This window comes from Lepisosteus oculatus, chromosome 14 (assembly GCF_040954835.1).
Source record: "Lepisosteus oculatus isolate fLepOcu1 chromosome 14, fLepOcu1.hap2, whole genome shotgun sequence".
NCBI lineage: Eukaryota > Metazoa > Chordata > Actinopteri > Semionotiformes > Lepisosteidae > Lepisosteus > Lepisosteus oculatus.
The window spans coordinates 29,876,192-29,889,374 of NC_090709.1; the positions used below are offsets into that span (position 1 = coordinate 29,876,192).

General features: G+C 41.3%; 1 long non-coding RNA gene and 1 other non-coding gene across 2 annotated transcripts; one reads left to right on the forward strand and one right to left on the reverse strand.

Moving 5' to 3' along the window:
* The first annotated feature begins 1,260 nt into the window (after window positions 1-1,260).
* On the forward strand, window positions 1,261-2,043 carry LOC138242456 (uncharacterized). Its single transcript, XR_011191607.1, has 3 exons — window positions 1,261-1,293; window positions 1,423-1,461; window positions 1,962-2,043. It is a non-coding gene; the product is annotated as an uncharacterized lncRNA (long non-coding RNA).
* A 9,435-nt stretch (window positions 2,044-11,478) lies between these two features.
* trnaa-ugc (transfer RNA alanine (anticodon UGC)) lies at window positions 11,479-11,551 on the reverse strand. The gene has a single exon. It is a non-coding gene; the product is annotated as a tRNA-Ala (tRNA).
* Between the last annotated feature and the right edge of the window lie 1,632 nt (window positions 11,552-13,183).

Here is a 13,183-nt window from a genome sequence, read left to right on the forward strand (position 1 = left end):
ACAGTGTGTGACCTGTACTGGGACCTGAGAGATGCCAGGGCTCTCTGCCAGCAGCTGGGCTGTGGAGAGGCTGTAGCAGCACCAGGACAGGCCTGGTTTGGACAGGGCAGTGGACCAGTATGGGCTGATGTGTTTGAGTGCCAGGGCAATGAGAACCGTCTCTCACACTGTGCTGTCTCTTCATGGGGGAGAGCAGGGTGCTCTCATGGACAGGACGCAGGAGTCATCTGCTCTGGTGAGAATCATGTATTTAAAACACAGTGACACTCCCTCTGCTTACACACAGAAGCACACTGTTTTCATGATTGAATATCTGCTCTGTTACACACTGCCAGTTATGTAAGAGATGCAAAGATGAAAACACATATTCCTTAAAACGTGAGTGTGTTTTTAACATGTCATATCTATCTCAAATATTCCCTCAAGGTGTTATTAGGTTATTATTTTCTTTCTGATGGATAGATGCACAAATACACTGAGGACTAAAGCTCAGTTTTATATTTATGTTGATATCAATGCTCTAAAAGATTAAAGAAAGTTCTGTACCTCAGTATCTGTTAAGGATTCGGTAGAGGGACCGAAACCAGCGAGTGAACCCACTTGCGAGAGCTGACAAAGCCTAGCCGTGATCCAAAAGCAAGCCGTAGTCGAAGGAGTGAGCCAAGAGTCCAGGGGAAGCCAGAGATCCAAAGGGAACGAGTTACCGAAGCCGAAGCGTGATCCGAAATCGTAGACAGTAGAGCAATCCGATAGTCCAGGGGTAGCCAGTGGCCCGAAACAGAGCGTAAGTAACGGAGCCAAGCCATGATCCGAAAAGCCGTAGTCAAAAGGGAAAAAAACGTAAACCGAAAGCCAAGACGAACACAAGGTAGAAGTAGGAGTAGCGCAACCAGGAAGCTCGAAAGGAAAACCAATACTGAGCAAAGAGGTAGGGAAAGACAGGTGTTTAAGTAGGATGAGACGGGGGTGTGGTGGTGAAATAGTAAAACTGATAGGTAAACAGATGGATAGGGGCTACGCCTACTTCTGCCTCATCCGTTGCCGGGACAGATCGTAACAGTATCCTGTAATTAACATCTGACCTGCTTAATTAGTTTAATTAATAGAGCCCAATTAAACAGGAGCCTGAAAAGAAAGTGAGTCTCAGAAAGTCAAAGTTTACAGATGTTATGTGCAGTTGAGCCCCACACACAGCTGACATTCCACTGGTGAAACATCGCTCCCGTGGACAGAAATGAGCTCTTTTCTTCTCTTTTACAGACTCAAATATGACCAGAGATTCACCTGGAGCAGGTAAAGAGAGAATGAGGACTTTCTTAATCACATCAGTGCTGTTTTATTTGTAGTTTCATTTCTGGTGTTAAATTGCTCCTCTCACACAAGGTTAACAGTCTGATTTCTCTCCCTCTGTTTGTTTCACAGACTTCCTTTCTTCAGCTCTTCCCTCTTCCAAAACACCAGGTATGAATTAGCCCCTGTTCTGTATCTCCAGGGCTCTCAGTGTGTGCTGATGTCTCTGTTGCTCAGTGGAATCCCAGATCAGTCGGTGAGGCAACAGCTGTGTGTGTGCAGTTTTTTCTGTGTCACAAACACACTCGGGTCTTTGGGATCTACAGCAAACACATCTATCTGAATACTGCAATTTGACACTGGTGGAGCTATTGTCTCTATGCCCAACAGTGGGTCAGAAAAAATAACTTATCTGGTATACTGTTTATGAACAATGTGGAATATGTTAAACTTACTGTATATATTAAATATATATATATAATATTATATATATATACTGCTTATGAACAATTTGTTACAGTAAGTGTATATATTAAATTAATCAAAAGTCAAGAAACACTGTACTTGAACTGTATCTTCTGTGCCTAGTGGGCCAACTTGTAACAGGAGGTCATGGTGATCTCTTAGAACTCCTGATCTCTGACCCCTGACCTCTAATTTTCTGGTCCTAGATCAGCTATCCCTTAGGCTGGTTGGGAGAGGAGATGATTGTGCTGGGAGGCTGGAGGTTTATCACAATGGCTCCTGGGGGACAGTCTGCGATGACTCCTGGGACCTGGCAGACTCTCAGGTGGTGTGCAGGCAGCTCCAGTGTGGGCCGGCCCTCAGTGCCCCAGTGCCGGCCTCCTTTAGCCAGGGAACTGGTCCCATCTGGCTGGACGAGGTGGGCTGTCTGGGGAATGAGTCGTCCCTCGGGGAGTGTCCCTCAGCATGGTGGGGACAGCACGACTGTGGACACAAGGAGGATGTGAGAATCCTGTGTTCAGGTAGGGGAGATAATTAAAATTACAATGATTCAGATAATTTAATCCCACATTGTGGATATGGCTTGCATCTAGAGTGCCTAGATATGTTTGACTTGTGAGGATGTGAGAATCTTGTGTTCAGTAAGTTAGTTAAGTAAAATAATCCATATTCTTAAATTCCACGTTGTGGATATGGTTTGCATCTGGAGTGCTTAAATACATCTTGTTGAGGAAAAGACTGAGCTGGATGCAGAATTAATTTTAAAATAAATATTGATATTTATGATACAGTTGTGAATGCACATATTCACATCCCAGCAAAAATAAATAAAGAGAGAAAGAAACTCAAGATAAATTCTACTTTCATGCCTCAGTCTCTTAGTTGTGCTGCTGCTGAATAGCCAAGCTGATCAGAATTACATTTTGGGTCAGAACCTGATCATGTAATAGGATTTTAAAGCTCTGTGTGATGCACTGTCCAGGTTCTGAATGAACAGAACCACACAGTCACCTTCATGTCAACTGTGCTATTGTACAGCTGTCCTTGTTTCATTACGTGAGTCAGTTATAACTGGATTAGTACGGGAAATGAGACTGGTTGCTGTTCACATTGTTTGCTGGTTGTTTCTTACCAGTTCAGATTGAAACGTTGGGCTGTCTTGCCAGGGTTTGTTTCCTTTGACTTTCCCTGCTGTCTTGACAGATCACACTCTCCTGAGACTGTCTGCAGGCTGTTCAGGACAGGCAGAGGTTTACTACAATGGCACCTGGGGCAGCATCTGTGCCAACAGCATGACAGACTTCACAGTTGCAGTGATCTGTAAACAGCTGGGCTGTGGAGACAAGGGCACCATAAGTGAGATAAACTCCAGGCTGAGCCCTGATCCCAGATGGCTGGACTTTGTCTCCTGTCACAAACACGACTCCACCCTGTGGCAGTGTCCCTCCTTCCCCTGGGGTCAGAATGACTGCACAGACCGAGAAGTGGCTAACATCACCTGCTCAGGTACAGAGGGAAGAGTAATGCTCTGTAAATTAGTGTTTTGCCATATTTAGAACAGACAAAAGCTTTAAACTGAATTCTTAGTATATATATCCAAACATGTATAAAATTAAATAATTATTATTAATCTTTGAAGGTCCTAGAAAAGAAGCTGACAGAAGCACTCCAGCCCCTCAGGAAGAGCAGCCTCAACAGCACTGCCCAGGTGAGTTCAGTGTGTAAAACAGTCAGAGACACTGCAGCCCTGAGCTGAGGAACAGTAACCATACAGCTCTCTTCTAGAGCCACTCAATACCTCACTAACCTCTACTACAGTCACTGAGCTGAAGACACTCAGTAACCTCTCTGCTCTCGTCTACAGTCACAGATCTAATGACACTCGTTAACCTTTCTGTTGGCTTTCAGTCCCACTGGCTCTGCGCCTGGCTGGAGGCACTAACTGCTCTGGCCGGGTGGAGCTGCGGTACGAGGGCTCCTGGGGGACAGTCTGTGACGACTCCTGGGGCCTGCAGGATGCCCAGCTGGTCTGCAGACAGCTAGGCTGTGGGGACGCAGTGAGTGCAGCAATAGAGGCCTCATTCGGACCAGGAAACGGCGCCATCTGGCTGGACGAGGTGAACTGCACAGGCAGTGAACTTCACCTGTGGGACTGCTGTCACTCTGGACTGAATCAGAGCGACTGTCGACACAAGGAGGATGCAGGGGTTACCTGTACAGGTGAGGAGAGTCTTAGAACTGTAGATGAACAAGGTAGCAGATCAATGGAGAAGTTAGACTGATGTTACCCATACTCTATCACTGCTTAATATCTAACTGAACCAACTAAGATCATCAGTCACAAGATTGGGATGTTTTGTAGCCCTGTGTATGTGAACAGTACTAGGCTTTAATTCCGAACAAGACACCATTCATCCAGAAATCCTAGATTTGACCTCAAGGAACAAATGTAAAGATTTTCTTTTTAAGACCACTGTGGATTCAACCTGCTGTAAAACCAAAGGCAAAATAATGACAGTTCTCCTATCTCTTTTACAGGTTTGTCAGAGACAACAGCCAGTCCAGCAACAGCTACAGGTGAACAGAAATCTTCCTTGTCATTGATAACTCCTGTCTTTCTGTCTCTTCAGATTCCCAGTGTAGCTATAGTGTCTCCTCTCCTCCTTAAGTGTGAAGATCAGTGTCTCTTCAGATTCCCAGTGTAGATCTTGTGCTAGTGTCCTCTCTTTCCTCACTGATTTTGTGACAGTCCTGATGGGTTAGATTGGGAATCCTTAACTATTCTTCATTGATCTTGGGTTTACCCTGAAGCCATGATAGCCACATATCAGAACAGGAGGAGAACAGGACATGTGTCGAAGTGTATATGAGCCCAAGAGCACCTCTCCTGATCCCTGTTCATCCATTGTCTCCCCCTCTCTAAGGCAGAACCAGGACAACACCCCAGACACAGCCACTGGGAGGCCTGTCTGCCTCGCCCCTGGTCCTCCTGCTGCTGGGGGCTCTGCTCTTCGTGGTGCTGGCCCTGTTAGTGGGGCAGCTGATCCAGAACAGGAATCTGAAGAAAGGTAGGGAGGGAACTCTCCATCCACATAGTGACCTCTAGTGGTCAGTTCTGTCACTCACATGGAACTTATATTTACATAATTACCTTGAGGAATAAACCTGGTAGAGAAAACCATTTAAAGTTTAAAAAAGATTATCAACAATTACAGATGGAGATATCAGGAAATTTGCAAATCCAGAAGCATAACATTTATGTGCTGTAATGTCCAAAGAAGGTTTAGTAGTCAATGTTTGATCTTGTACTCCTCTCCCTGCATGTTAACCCTGAGTGTCTGTTTTCTCACACAGCCCTATCTAAGGGAGCACACCTATCATGATGCCGTTTACGAGGAAATAGAGTACAAACTGGCCAGAGAGGGAACCTACAGCGCCCCCAGGAGAGGTGAGTGGAGAGAGTCTTCAGGAGTGATTAGTCTCCATCTTCTGAGGAAAATCTGAGGACTTAACACTTGTAGAAAATCTCACCATACTGGTTTTAAATCTGTAGAGTTTTCTTTCTCAACTGCTGTCAAAGTAAGTGAAGAAAAGCATCATAAACTCTGTGTTTCTGTTGACAACCTGGCTTCTCTCTCAGTAAGAGACACACAGTGCTGACTGACTGTAGGATGGTTTTTTCTCAACTGGTGTCAAAGTAACTGACACCACAGTTCACAGTTCCTGATCTGCCTTATACACACAAACTCTGAGATACTGTTCACACCCTGGCTTCTTCCACAGCCAGTGGAAGACAATGAGTCTGCTGTCTGACTGCAGGTATTAGTGATCTGTCCTCCTGTTCACAGGGAGATTCCTCTCTGACGAGCTGCCCTCTGGATACGATGATATGGAGGACAGTGAGGGAGACCTAGTACCAGGTGAGGAGAGGTGGAGTCAGGGGGCTCAGTGTGGGAGTGAGGAGGTCTTCAGTCCAGTACTCACTCTCACCTCAAACCAGGCTGACATTTAGAGAACTTATGTAGAAAATCCTGAATTATATAAATATAACCACATGTGTTTGATACTTTATAAAGTCTGTTTTTCAGTGGTGCCTCACACTAGCCTTATCTCAGCAAATCATAGATGCTGAGCAAAACTAGACCTGGTCAATACTGGGGTGGTAAACAGGGTGCTGCTCTCATTGGTTTTGATAGAAAAGGAGACTGCGGAACAGCATGCTGTAAAAACTGCCTTTCAGATCAGATAAATCAGCGACCCTAGAGTTTTGGCTTAACTATACACCACAAAACATTTAAAATCACACTTTCCAATTACTTTGCAGCTCTATGGTCAAAGTAAGTCTGAGTCCAGAAGTGTAAATTCTCTGTCTCTCTGTGTGGTTCAGGAGACTCGATAACCTCTCTGAAAGAAGAGATCCCAGAGTACTATGATGATGCTGTAACTGTACCTCAGAGTCCAGATGCCTTGTCAGGTGGGTTATTTCAGTCCAATCACATGGGGAAACTCTGCACCAATCCCACAGAGTCTGAATCTCTCTACTCTTTCTTGGATCTCAGCCTCTGAATACGGAGTCTGAACTACTCTGCACCAGTTACATGAATCTGACTCTCTCTCTGTGATCTCAGCCCTGCACACTCAGTCTGGGTCACTGCTGCCGGTGTCCGGCTCCTCTTCAGTATCTCATAGGGTTCACATCACCACCCTCACTGTCCAAATACAGCCCAACTTTCTCTGCCCTGTTTTCCTTCAACATCTAGGAATTGTTTTACATTTATTACAGTTGTGAATAGGACTGGAAATCAGGTTCCCCCTGATCTCCTGTATTTAGAGCCTGGAGTTTTAGATCCTGTGTGATGTTCAGTTAATCAGTGTGTTCTGATGAGCTCCAGCAGTCCTGTCCTCTAGATAACTCAGTGTGCTGATGTGTGACAGTGATGCTGTGCTCTGTGTGCTTTAGGAAAGCTGATGTCCTCTGTGAAAGAAGATGATGCCATCACTGTGCCCCAGAGTCCAGACACTGTGTCAGGTGAGTTATTATAAATAAGACTAAGGAGTACCCCCTGTACCAGCCCACAGTAGCCTTTGTCATTAGAAATTAGTCTCAACCTAATTTCATATCTGCAAATAAACACTACCTAGAAGAGAAAAGGTCTCTGACAGGCCAGTCTGTGTCAGAATGACAGAGCCATTCCTGACCTGCTCTTCTGTTCACAGGGAGACTCCTCTCTGATGACACACCCTCTGGGTACAGTGATGTGTTCAGCAGTGAGGAAGACCCCACTTCAGGTAAAAGGGGCTACAGCCAGGGGGCTCGGTGTGGGTTAGGTAGTTCAGGGATGGGAAAGATAACCTCCAGTAATCCATCTCTGTTGCACTGTCATCCAAGACAGGGGGGAATCAGGCATTTTGCAGTAGCGGTAGCTTCACTCTATCATGTCCTACAAGGATCAATAACAGCCAATAAAGGCTGAGTGACCTGAATTGTACAAAGTTAGATCACAAAGATCACAGTGTCACTGAAACCCACCTACTGACACACCTAGCCAATCAGGTTTAAATTGATTTAAATTGATCAGCAGCTGATTAATGATGAGGGAATGAGGTCTGGGCAGAACAAAGCTTTAGATTCCCCAAGACCAGGAATTCTGTTCTCTGACTGCAGAGAGAATTACTAGGCTCAGAAATTACTAGGTCTTCCTCACTGTGGTTTTAGAGCATTGATACTTCATAAGTATAAGTGAATTCTACACTGAATCATCAATTCTTCCAAAAAGATACAATTTAATTAAAAAAAACTATTAAACGCTTTTGAGTACAATATTGTAACATCTATTCTGTATACTATAACTGTTAGCCCACTAATAGCCATTGATATCAAAGCAAAGTACTTCTCAGATACAGTATGTTCTATTATGCTTATTGTTTGTTATGCAAATTATGATTATATCAATAAATTGTATATTGTCTGGTTAGAATACATGTGTGAGACTATATATTATTATGTTTGATTAGTTCCTAAAAGTCTACAAGTACTCTCAAAATATACTGCTATAATTTCTGATTGTTACAGAAAATTAAAATCCCCATTCACTACACTATTGTGACTATGTAAGTGTTTTAAAAAATCTAGGTACACCTGGGTAATGTCATCAATTCCAATTCCAATTACAGTACATGGCTAGGGGCTGCAAAGCAAGGAGATGTTTGCTGAGATGCTGAGGTGTGAGATTCAGAGATCAAAGCAACCATAAAGTTCTGGGTAAATGATTGTCAATCAACTGTCCAGGAACGATAGAAGGCGAGAGCTACTTCTTGCTTCTACTACTTGTTCAGATCAACTGGAAAGATCAGACTGGAGTTTAGTCTTTGACCCTCATAAAGAGAGCTTGCCTTTCTGTTGTTTTTAGAAACTTTTATTTCTTTTTTAGAGAATCCCTTAGTTAAAGAGTGCCTCTCCTGGCTAGTGGGAGCATCTTTAGAACAGGGAGATAGGTTCCCATTCATGTTGTAACAATTGGGTTCACAAATAGAGATTTTACTGTAGGTTGTAATGTCTTAGGTTTAGAAGGTTTGGTTTCTCTTTCTTTTATATAGGTGTTCTGTAAAAGCTGAATACTTGGTAGCAGTTTGAGGATTTTCTGGGTGGTTAGGATGTAGGTGTCTAAAACACCTTGTTAGCAAATTTGTAATTGGGTGCTGTATATTTATGTTGTGTGTAATTTCGTGTGTGTAGTGTTGTTAATAACAAATATTTAACTAATTGTACTTTTTTCAATAAAGCTGTTCCAAAGAACAAATCTCTTATGTGCCTTTAACTATACCAAATGCTTGGGTATATTGTTGGCAAAATCTTTAAAAGTTGGGGGTTATGATTAATTTATTTTTTAATGTATGTACTCAGTCATTTTTGATATTCACAATTTTCATAATCCTAATATGTAACAATATTATTTCAATAACTGGCTCATTTGACAAATCATGACAAGTCTGTCTCTCTGTCAGGTGTCCTCCAGCCTGTCCCTGGAGTGGACAGGGTCATGCCCACACTGCCCTCTGAAGAAGGAGCCCCTGCCCCTGATAGGACTGACTACGATGATGTTGGGGATGACTCTCAGGGAGAGGATGGGCGCTGTGAGACTGACAGAGCTGTCTGGGAGAACCTCCTCCAGCAGGTCTAGACACAAAAGAGCTTCACCAACAGAGTCACACAGTCTTACAACAGTTCTGAGCACTGAGACTGTCTGTGACCTGAGTCCACTTCACTCCATTGCTTCCACACTGACACTCTCTGTCACCTGAGAGCTCTGACCAGTGAGTCACTGTCCTCATTGACTTTGTCTACAGGACCTGCAGTTTGTGTTTTAAAACAGGGAGACCTTAAAGTTCCCTATTCCACTCAGTCTTTTTTCTTGTACAATATGTTCCTGAAATAAAACTATTAATTGATATAGAATTCTGAATGTAAGATTTCTGATGTGCAGAAATGTATAGACATTTTCTTAACGTTTCCTTTTTAAAAATAAACTTTTTAAAACCATTTTGTCATTCATTTGTAATTTCTTAATTTTGTACAATTAAAGACTTTTAATTAAATATATAAGGAACCTTTGGCCACTCACAATGATAAAATCAACCCCAGAAGGAGAGAATGCCTAAATGTTTGTGATCAATTCATAAGTATGACTTAATCCACACAAGGAGCAAAAGGCACTGTTGACAGAGCCAGATACAACACTACCAAAGAGACAACCTGGCTGTTATTTACATTCCCTTCAAATCAAAAGGTTAAGATAGATAGATACTTTATTGATCCCATGAGAAGAAATTGAATATCTATCTAAGACTCCTTGTCCTGCCTTCAGGAGCTGCTCAATTTAAAATGCAGCATCCCACAGCACTGGAGACACCCCAATATTCACTTTATACTGCACCTCAAACCATAGGTATTTTATAGCACCCAGATTGACCAGTACAGAGCACTAGATACAGTAAAACATCTTCATATTTGAAAGAAATGTGAGTGTTTTGCACATTTCAAGCTACAACAAGTAAACATTTGAGGACCTAAGTCAATATCACCTGGAATGATCAATAATGACCAACATCGGCAACTTCCAAGAAAATCATTTCACTCATTGAATTTGATCTTCATACTCACCTTGCATTCTCAGCTATAATACTTCAAAATTACAGTGCAGATTTGGTGGAAAACTTCACAAATCTGTACAATTGTATTTTAATATCTTGGTATATGTACCTTCATTTTAATATACATGTAAGCATAAATGCTGTTCAGTATATTGTACTTTTGTTGTACTTTTTAAAACATTTTACCTGAGGACGCAAGGGGACTGTTATATCTTGTGATAGATGCAAGACATCTGTAAAAGAAGGTGAAATTTTAATAAAATTGGTGATTAAAAGAAAACCACAACTTGTATGATATTATCCCTCGATATCGAAGATCAATTGAAGGATTTGAAGAAACTATCAAAGAAACAACAGCAATAGCAGATGATTTGGGTTTTGAACCAATGATTACACCTCAATAATCAATTTGTCCTCAAAAAAAGAAGAGACAGGCATGTTTTGAGCCTCATAATGATCCTCTTCTGGATCCACAAGAAACGTTTTTTGGATGTACTTATAACTTCCATCGAAGAGAGATCTCATCAGTTGCATGCAATTGAAACTTTTGACTTTTTGGATGGTATTGAAAATATTTTTTAAAAATAAAATAAACAATTTTCCAAAGAAGATCTCATGAAGTATTGCCAGGATCTATTCTTAGCGTTTGGTAGTGATAACACTGCTGATATTGATGGGGTAGAAACGTACGATGCTTTGACAGGATTTCTGAAGCGAGAAGTCCTGGAACACCGCCTATAAATGAGCTAGGATTCATACCAAGAAATACTTTTTGTTTTTCACCCAGAAGGCTCCTATTGCATTACACATCTTGTGAAGATTACCAGTCTTGGTAGCTTCTGGGTGTGATTTTCCAAAACCGAAACTAATAACAAAATTATTTAAGATGCACCATGTCCAAAAATTGTAAATCGAGACTAGTATTACTACAGAAGAAAATATTTAACTGAAATATTAATAAGACAATGTAAGTATAAAAAGTAGAACAATTCAATTTATATAACTTATTTTTTATTCTTATTAGAAATGGGCTCACACACCGGAAGACACTAACGTTTATCTTTGTTAGAGTATGTGAATAACAGTTTAACCCAAAATGTTTGTAATTTGTGTAAATTGTGATTTTGTTAAAATTCAATAAATCACCTATCAACAATAAGAAATTATTAAGAAAGTAAACATTATTTTATTTAATAAACTAAAAAACATGAAGAGAGTTTACAGGTCATATCCTTCGCTTTGTCTTTTAACTTAAGCATTCAGGATCCAAGCCTCTGTGCGGATGGTTGTGTTTCTCTTGTAATATCTTGTAATCATCAAAAGTTGTTGTTTAGTCCTTTAGTCCTTCAAGAAATCCCGGGTGAGATTCAACAGGTGTCTTCTTCAATTAGTTCAAATCATTTGTTGTAGTTAACAGAACTAAATGCTTTGGAGGTACATTTAAAACAGCAGAGCAACACTGTAGCACTTCGTGTGTGACTGAACTTAATTGTGTAAACCTGGATCTCTATGAACATGAGCAAAGAGTTCTCACTCAGCAGATTTCGATGTGAGCACAGTAATATAAAGCACTTAGAGATGCCAGGGATCAAACCTGGGACCTCATACATGCAAAGCATGCACTCTACCACTGAGCTACATCACACACACATTTTCCGTACAACTCCAGTGATAAAGCTCTGTAAATATTGTAGACGAACCTAAAGGGGTGAAACAACGCTCCAACCACAGTAATGGTAACAGGAAGGATCGTGTTCTTATTTAATGTCCTTTTGAGATGCCTTGTCGATGCACACAGGCGTTAGAGCTGAATAATGTATTTTTAGTGATGTTTGTAAAGTAAGATGGAACATGTTATTTCTATACCAGGAAGAAAGGAGCAGACTCTTAAACTTTAAGAGACAGAAATGACACCTTATCATAGCTAACATTAATTAAAACGACATCACAACAAAAGAGTCGAGCCTTGAGTGAATCAAATTAGTTTTCATTGGATGTCTGTGTCTTCATAAGTTTGTAGGTGAGAGAGAGGTTTGCGAAAATGTGCAGGTGCTTCTTAGAAGTGTGTTGGTGGAACAGGGGCCTTCCAAATAATTGAGCTGGGTTTGATTACGGCCAGTGCATCCCCAAATCTTTTCAAGATAATCTGTCATCCGGTAACATCTTTTGAAACTAGCATTCGAGGTAGGAAGCGTGTTCTTAAACACCAAAAAATCCAATAAGGAAAAAGCAGACCTCTGGACACAAGATGGCAGTGCGATATTAGAATTCCTGTGTTCTTGACGGATTCAGACTCCTTCTCAGATGTCCTTGCTCGACAACTAACTTTGTAGTTGAGGAAGAGCAGATCGGAAAATACCCACTCAACAAGTGAGTGCATTGGTTGCAAGGAGCTGTTTTTTTTTTCCTCGCAGTAATCATTATTAACCAGAAACAGCAGCACAGGAAGGTCACATTTGTGATTATGTCACTTCTCTGCTTCAGCAAGGTCAATAAAAGACTCTGAAAGTAGTAAAGCAAAACTGAACTCAAAATCATATTAGGAATTCTGAGCGATATCTCCATACAGGTAATCCAACAGAACGTTGAAATATTTGAATATCATCTCTCTGTATATTGCGCTGCTTTTAACCCAGAGTAAAACTATTGGATTGAAGGAATGCTAACCGCTGGGTTAAAATGTATAGTTGTTATTTGGAGAAATCTGTAAACTCGTGATCTTATATGTTTTAAAAGACAGCACAGGAAAAAACAGTCCTGATTATTTTCCGGAGACGGAGCACTGATGACCTATCCGAGCTAATTGATAAAACCCACCCAGTGGATACTCTAGCAGAACGTCAAAGAACATTCACCTTTGTATCCAAAGAAACCACAGGAACAACATCAGGAAGCACAATCAATTCCCCTTTTAAATCTTTCCTGTAAGGTATGCTATGTGAATTCATGAAGTTAATCCTCTGATCTCTTTTGATCATGAACAAAGTACTTCTAATGGAGCGCTATGTTCAAAGATTTAATAAGCTTTACCCCTGCCAACGATTTGGCGTGAAGACAGACAAAAGCAGCTCACCACCACAGCCAATATTAAATGTACTTGCCGGTACACTATCATGTGCACTGCCTCAAAAGTGATCTCGGCAGATGTTGTTCCCTACATAAAGCTGAACGTGCCAAAGAGAATTTCTGTTGAGAAAACAAAATATTTTTTCTGCCTTGATGTCAAGCCTGTCTTTTAGAAAGTCTATCTCTAAACACGTCCCGCAGCCTAACAAAA